Genomic DNA, 8570 nt, shown 5'->3' with positions numbered 1-8570 from the left:
ACCCCCGGCCTGGACTCGTCTTGCTATAAACATCGTCGCCCTGCGAAAGGCCCTTTTTGCTTATTATTATCATTCCGTAGCCTAGAAGCTGGCGATCCTTCTCCCTCTATGAGAGGGAACAGTCTCGCCTCAAAGGACTCCCCGATGCCTACGATGAAGGGGTTAGTATACGTAAAAAGAAAGTGCCTTTCAAAAAAGGAGCAAGCCACATAGCACGTACCGTGGTGTTTGGCCTCTCATCTACCCTTAGACAAAGCTCGCCACTTGCACTCATTATAAGTCGAGTAAGTCGCCAGCTTCTGAGCCCAATCCATCAGGTCGGGGACCTCGTGCGGCGTCCATGAAATTGCTGTAGGAAGGGAAATGAAGGCGCATTTACAGAACCAGTCTACGCCATAAGCAAAACTACAAAGGCACAAGTATATCACTTATATGTAAAATTCCATTCCTCGGGAAATGGCAGAAACTCCACAGGGATAATATAGACAGTTTGTACTCGATCAACTCATCTATCCCCGATCCCCGTCTTCTTCATCATCAACAACAAAAGGCTTGGTGGATCGGCATCATAGGGTCAACAGACCCTGATGGTGAAAAAGTCGATACAGCCTGATGAGATGACTAAGAGTGAATTCAAGCCCTGCTTCTTCCGCGAAGAACCTAATCATCAACACTATCCTCCAAAATGACGGGTGAACCTGCGCCAAGGTAACCTGGTACTTTTTACAGAAGTCGATCACAAACCTATCAGGGGGGCCCAACGTAAAGGGGTACGTGTACACGTTCAAAAACCCCTAGGCGTGATCCATGATGTTCTCTTTAGGGGAAGGTGCCCACAATACTACCTTTTCCCCCCATCCGCAATCTTTCCTCAATGACTCAAGGTGCCCCTCTCCTACTAAAGAAATAAACTTTGAGGCATACTCCCCATGAGCCTGAGCATTTTGGTTCAAAAATCCTTCAAGGGCAGAACTCCCCTCTCCTTGCCGAGTGGACCCTGGTGTAGCAGCCATAACAGTGGTAAAACTAGGGAATTGGAGCAAGGGCTTTAAAGTTGAAATGGTGAAGGGCCTAATGCAGGAAAAGAAAACTCTATAGAGGAGGATAACTACTCTGACTAGTGGAATCCTCAAAAGAAGGAATATAACCCTATATGTGGAGAAAGCGGCGATTATCCGCCTACCTCAAAGGCCAATTAAAAATGCTAACTAAGCCATTTTTCGTTGTGGGAAGTTGTACTAGCAGAATTTCCTTGGTCGCTTCATAACAATGTCATGCAATTAATGCTGCCATACGATATTTTGGGGATCAAAAACCCCCGCATCATTACAATCCTCGAGATGGTACCCGATCTCGAGGACCTCTGTCAAAAAGAAGATAGGCTCCAGGAATCCATTGACATCATTACAAGCCTCGAGATGGTACCCAATATTGAGGACCTCTGTCAAAAAGAAGATAGGCTCTAGGAAGCCATTGACATCATTACAAGCCTCGAGATGATACCCGATCTCGAGGATCTCTGTCAAAAAAAAGATAGGCTCTAGGAAGCCATTGACATCATTACAAGCCTTGAGATGGTACCCGATCTCGAGGACCTCTATCAAAAACAAGATAGGCTCCAGGAAGCCATTGATATCATTACAAGCCTCGAGGTAGTACCCGATCTCGAGGACCTCTGTCAAAAAGAAGATAGGCTCCAGGAAGCCATTGACATCATTACAAGCCTCGAGGTAGTACCCGATCTCGAGGACCTCTATCAAAAAGAAGATAGGCTCTAGGAATCCATTGACATCATCACAAGCCTCAAGATGGTACCCGATCTCGAGGACCTCTATCAAAAAGAAGATAGGCTCTAGGAAGCCATTGATATCATTACAAGCCTCGAGATGGTACCCGATCTCGAGGACCTCTATCAAAAAGAAGATAGGCTCCAGGAAGCCATTGACATCATTATAAGCCTCGGGATGGTACTCAATCTCGAGGTCCTCTGTCAAGAAGAAGATAGGCTCTAAGGAGCCATTGATATCATTACGAGACACGAGATGGTACCCGATCTCTAGGATCTATGTCAAAAAGAAGACGCACTCTAAAAACCTACTCATATGGGCTTGACCTCGAGAGGGTACCCTACCTTAAGGATTTTTGCTATTATAAGTACGGGTCATTTACCTGACCCTCCGGCCCTCTAGATGCCTAAGTCCACGGGTCGAGTTAAAACCGTCCTCTCGATTACTTTAACCTAGGGACCATCTAAATCTTGTCAAGGCCTCATCTGGGATCTATCTGCAACGCCTTAAGGTTATCTTCACTCTGAGTTCAAAACAAGTTTCTAGGTCGCCCGAGCTTAAGAGAACCCCCACTCGGGGACAGCTCTTAAAAGCCTAAAGGTTATCTTTATTCTTAGTCATCCGAGCAAATCCCCCCTCGAGGACTATCATGGGGTCTGAAAAGCTAAGTTTTGTTATGAAAGTTCGAATCTCTACTCTTATTCAACTCGAAGTCGGGGGTCCCGACGACCAGAGTTTATCAATCCAATCCGGGCTCGGTCCAAGGAATGGCAAAGGGTTCCATAAGGAATCGTGTTAATCTCAAGAGACAGATAAATACTTACACCCAGGCTCGGTATTCGTACCAATCGATAGAGTCATGCACTCAGATGCTTCACAAACGCAAGTAGCGGGAAATCCGGCATAAATCATATACAGAATTAAAGAAACACTTTTTTATTAGCAAAAGATGATTACAAAAGCCCATGAAGGGTCCTTACACATGATTACAAAAGTCCACGAAGGGTCCTTACACAAAAACAAAGAAACAAAAGCAACAGCTAAAAGTCTAATCTACTCTCGAGGGTACATCCTCGGGAGCAGCTCCTTCAAGAATCATTTCTTCAGGGCTTCATCTCAGCCTCCCTAACGACATCTTCAAGGATGAGGAAAAGGCTGTAAAACGAGGCAGAAGAAGTAGAAAAAGATGAAGAAAAAGTCGTAGCCCTCCAAAGAGCAAAAGCTTTACTAGGCCAAGAAGATCATGGCCCGATAGAAGACTTGGCGAGCATCGGCCTTACCTGCACGGCTATTTTGAGTCCACTTCTTGGAACATTGTGCTGTGCAAGTTAGTGGCCGGTAGTGCCACTTCACCCTACGGAAAGCAAAAGGGATAAAGTGCCCTACCAGGCCGGAGTAGGGAGGTGAGCAGCGGTGTAAAGACCGAACATCCTCCTGAGCAGCAGTGTAGAGTCCAAATATCTTCCTGAGTTGGAAGAAATCAGCGCCCCTATCTCATTACCTTGGGCCAACAACAACAACAAATCAGTACAATCTCGCTCGGGAAGGGAAAGCTCTGGAAAGAGGCCATGGTAAATGATCATACCAACTTGTCACGACCCTAACCCCGAACCCGGTCATGATGCCAGCCAGTCCAACAACAATACACTTCTTTAAGCATTTAATTATCATAAAACGGTTTAAAGCATGATTTAATAGCAATAATTCGCGAAAATTTAGATAACAATAGAAGAACCCATCCAAACACAGCCCAAACCGGGGTGTCACAAGTCAAGAGCCTCTATTACAAGTTTTAGACAGCCTACAGAGATAGTCTAAAAATGCTGAAAGAATAAAAGCTAGAAGGACAGAATCGGGTCTGCGGATACCATGCAGCTATCTCGATGACTCCGGTGAATGCTGAATAGCAAGAAAGCTCTCTCTATGCCTCGAGAACACCTGGATCTGCACACAAGGTGCAGGGAGTAATGTGAGTACTCCGACCCAGTGAGTAATAATCATAAATAATGGCTGATAGTACGAAAACACGTAAAGGCACTAAGCGGTTCTATATCAGAGCAGTAAAACAACTTAAAACGGCAAAATAGTGAAGAAGTCAAGTGAAATCTCTTTAGATCAGGTAAAACAGGTAACTTATCAGGTGTTTAACAAGTATAAATCCGCTCCTCGAGCATACCATCCATTAATTAGTACTTATCCTCCGCACTCAATCCATATATCTCTCAAAATAACCGATGCGGCGTGCAACCCGATCCATATAAGCATTTGCTGCGGCGTGCAGCCCGATCCATATAAGCATTTGATGCGGCGTGCAGACCGATCCATAACATACATAACATCCTCACTGTTGGGTTCTCAACCCCTCTCAGTCATTATACTCATAGCCTCTCGGCACAATAATATAAGGTAGGGATCTCATCCCACATATTCCTCTCATTTAGGATTAGCATTGATAAAACTAGTTCTTATTGTTTAAACAAATAGAAACATGACTGAGAATATGATTTTTAACAAGTAAAGTGATAAGAATCAGCCAAAATGCCCCTAAAGGTTCTACAGGTCGGCACAAGGCCCCAATCATGGCAACTAGCCCAAATCATAATGATATTAAATAAGTTTTAGTCAAAAATACGGTGAAATCATCAATCAGGATGGACCAAGTCACAATCCCCAGTAGTAATGGACCCCACGCTCATCATACAGCGTGTGTCTCAACTCAATATAGCACTTCGTTGTGCAAATTCGGGGTTTCAAACCCTCAGGACATCATTTACAATCATTACTCACCTCGAACCAGCTAAATCTCTAGTTCGCGATGCCTTTGCCCCTCAAATCGGCCTCCACGTGTGTTGAATCTATCCAAAATCAGAACGAATATGTCACAATATACTAAGGGAACAAAGCCCAAGCGAAAATAATCAACAAAAGGCACGATCCCCGAAATTACCAAAACCCGAGCCCCAGGACCACATCTCGGAATTTGACCAAATTCACAAAACTAAAATCCTTATACTCTCACGAGTCTAACCATACGAAAATTATCCAATTCTGATACCATTTGGCCCTTCAAATCATCATTTTACATTTTTGAAAGATTTCACAATTTTTCTTCCCAAATTCCACCCCAAATCACGAATTAAATGATGAATTCAATTATATATTCGTGTACTCTAGCCAAATCTGAGTTAAAATCACTTACACTGATGAATTTCTAGAAAAACCTTTGAAAAATCGCCAAAATCCGAGCTCTCTAGGTTAAAATATTAAATAAAATCCAAAACCTCGTATTTATAGAGTACCCCTCAGATTTCAGCCTCCGCGGGTCGCACCAAATCGACGCAGTCCGCGCAAGCCAGTGCGGTCCGCACAAAAGCGACCGCGGTCGCACAGGCTTTCCTCTATAGTGACTGGCTTTAGTATTTTGTCCATAACTTTTGCTACAGATATCCAAATTGCAATATCTTTACCTTTCTAGAAACTATATACGATGGGCTACAACTTTTGTTTTTGAATCATCTCAAATTTCCTTGTATATCAAAGGATATGAGCTTCCGAAGTAGGACCAGTGGATGTTCTTCACCGCGGCTGCACACCATTTTGTGCGGTCCGCATGACACCTATCGCGGCCGCACTTCTTTTTGTGCGGTACGCACAGCACTTACCATGGCCACACTCCTTTTTGTGCAGACCGCGTGGGTGGGTTCCGAGGCCTGCAACCCTCCTGGACCTGCTACAGCTATGATTTTCGGCCTAAAACATCCTGGAACCTACCCGGGACCCCCGGAACTTCAAACACGAACGCATCCCATGACATCGTTCAAACTTGTTCAACACTTAGGAACACTTACAAGGACATCAAATCACCAATTTAACATAGGATTCAAGCCTAAGAACTCTGAGAACTCTTAAATTATGATTTCAATCAAAAAGTCTATCAAATCTCGTCCGAATGAGCCTAGGTTGCATAGGTCTCGTGAGTCATGAGCCGGTTTAGTAGAGTCTCGCGGATCGGTACGGAGACGTCTGTTTTTTCCTCGAGAGGCCGCAGAACCTTTAGGAAAAACTTCATATTATTGGAATTCTTGTCGTGCGAACTTGTTGGTCCTAGTACTAAACTTCTGTTATTCCATTCTCTCACATATGGTGAGGATGCGAGCTACCGGACGAGGTGGACGACCACCAGTGCCACCAGCAGAGACCACCAGAGGTCGTGGATGCGGTCGTGGTCGTGGCAGAGGTAGAGCAGCGAGGGCAGCACCTGTAGATCCACCAGCTGCCCTAGCTCGGGATGAGGCTCCAACTATGGATGCTCCAGCAGCACCGATTCATACACCAGCAGTGCCCATTGTGATTCCGGGTTTACAAGAGGCCTTGGCACAGATCTTGACAGTTTGCACAGTCCTGGCTCAGGCAGTTTCTGCCACCACAGTAGCAGCTACTTCACAGTCCGGGGGAGACAAGCAGACCCCCGCTGCTCGCACACTTGAGCAGGTATTGCAGACACCGGGGGCACCTCCAGCCCAGCCGGTTGCACTAGCTCAGGAGATCACAGTACCAGTTATGCCAGACGATGAGCATCACCGTCTTGAGAGGTTTGGTAGAACTGAGTGATGACTGGCCCTACTGCAACCCATGATAACCACGACCTGAGGATGCCCCACGATACTCTAAATGGGCCGACTGAGTGTGCCTAAAAGAACGACCTCTACCCTGCTGGAATTGGCCCCTCGAAGGAGCACCACTGAAACTGCTAGAGCCTCGAGGCCTCTTAGCCTCCCTCTCCTCTCTATCCTGACGGCGAACTATCTCAATCTGACGAGTGATATCAACCACCTCCTCGAATGTAGCACCCAATACCCTCTCTCTAGTCATCAAGATACGGATATGGTAGTTAAGGCCATCCAAAAATCTCCTGATCCTCTCACGATCGGTCAGAACCATCCAAACGGCATGACGAGCCAACTCAGAATACCTCGCCTCATACTATGACACAATCATATCTCCCTGCTTTAGCCACTCAAACTGCCTACGCAACTCCTCCCTGCGGGACTGCGGTACATGCTTCTCCAAGAAGAGAGTGGAGAACTCCTGCCAGGTCAGGGGCACTGCACTAACCGGCCTACGCCTCTCATATGCCTCCCACCAAGTGAAGGCAACCCTAGTAAACTAAAAGGTGTTAAATGCCACACCACTAGTCTCGAGAATCCCTGTTGTACGGAGCATCCGTTGACACTTGTCAATAAAACCCTGGGCATCCTCGCCTTTAGCACCACTGAATGACTGAGGCTAGAGTCTACCAAACCTCTCAAGACAACGCTGCTCATCATTTGGCATAACTGGTACTGTGAACTCTTGAGCTGGTGCAACCGGCTGGGCTGGAGGTGCCTCTAGTGTCTGCAATCCCTGTACTACCTGCTCAGGTGTACGAGCAGCGGGGGTCTGATTGCCTCCCCCGGTCTGTGAAGTAGCTGCTGCTGTGGTGGCAGAAACTGCCTGAGCCAGGCCTGTCAAACTGTCAAGATCTATGCCAAGGCCTCCTGTAGACCCGGAATCACGACGGGCACTGTTGGTGCCTAAACCGGTGCTGCTGGAGCATCCATAGTTGGAGCCTGATCCGGAGCTAAGGCAGCTGGTGGATATACAGGTGCTGCCCTCGCTGCTCTGCCACGACCACGACCGCGTCCACGGCCTCTGTTGGTCTCTGCTGGTGGCACTAGTGGTCGTCCACCTCGTCCGGTAGGTCGCATCCTCACCATCTGTGAGAGAATGGAATAACAGAAGTTTAGTACTCGGACCAACAAGTTCGCACGACAAGAATTCCAATAATATGAAATTTTTCCTAAAGTTTCTACAGTCTCTCGAGGATAAATACAGACATCTCCATACCGATCTGCGAGACTCTACTAAACCGGATCATGACTTGCGAGACCTATGTAACCTAAGCTCTGGCACTGCCATGTAACCTTAAGGCCACAGACCTCAAACATAGGAAATAACAATGGATGAATATGAAGAGAAGAAAGGGGTAAAGGGCTGTTGAAGAACATTTGAATGAAATTTTGATTCAAGAAGGCTTCAATTTATAGGAAAGGTGGCAGCGTAACCGACGGCGTAATCAATATCTTTGAAAGACGTACCGGCAGGTGCAATCAACACATTTTAGGAACTGGACCGGCGGTGATATTATCACTTTGGAGAATATGAATTGGCGGTACATCGAACGATTATAGAAAGGTACATTGAATGGTTCTGGAAAGGTGAATCGACGAGACGCCTCAGTTATCACAAAGGCTTACGTCATGAGTATGATATCATCGCGGGAAAGTCAAGAAGATGGATATCAGAGTCGTTTCTTATCATTTCACTCCAAGAAAGGTGGGGAATATCTGTATACGGTAAAATCGGAGGGTCCAATTTTCGGTCACTACGATGCTTCATAAGCACATTTCTATAGGCTCGAGATTAACATCCGAGAGGTTATCGACGTCCAGCCTCGAGGCAGTACGGACTGATTAAGCTATGGTGAAAAAGTGGGAGGCTCCCAAGGCACGCGACAAGAGCTGACAAAGTTTAGCAGGCTAGTTCAAACCCGAATCAGGGCATTAAATGGCTGTACCAGCCATATGTCTTTTCAATAAATGTATTTGTACTATGGGGGGATTCCCCTCATATATAAAGGGGATCCTTGCCATTTTGTAAACACCTGATGCTTAATATTGAATACCCTAGAACATTCTCTCTGCCCTCTAACATATTTTCTTGATCTTATTGCTTATATTTATT

This window comes from Nicotiana sylvestris, chromosome 6 (genome assembly GCF_000393655.2).
Source record: "Nicotiana sylvestris chromosome 6, ASM39365v2, whole genome shotgun sequence".
Lineage (NCBI taxonomy): Eukaryota > Viridiplantae > Streptophyta > Magnoliopsida > Solanales > Solanaceae > Nicotiana > Nicotiana sylvestris.
Note: the sequence above shows the minus strand (reverse complement) of the source record.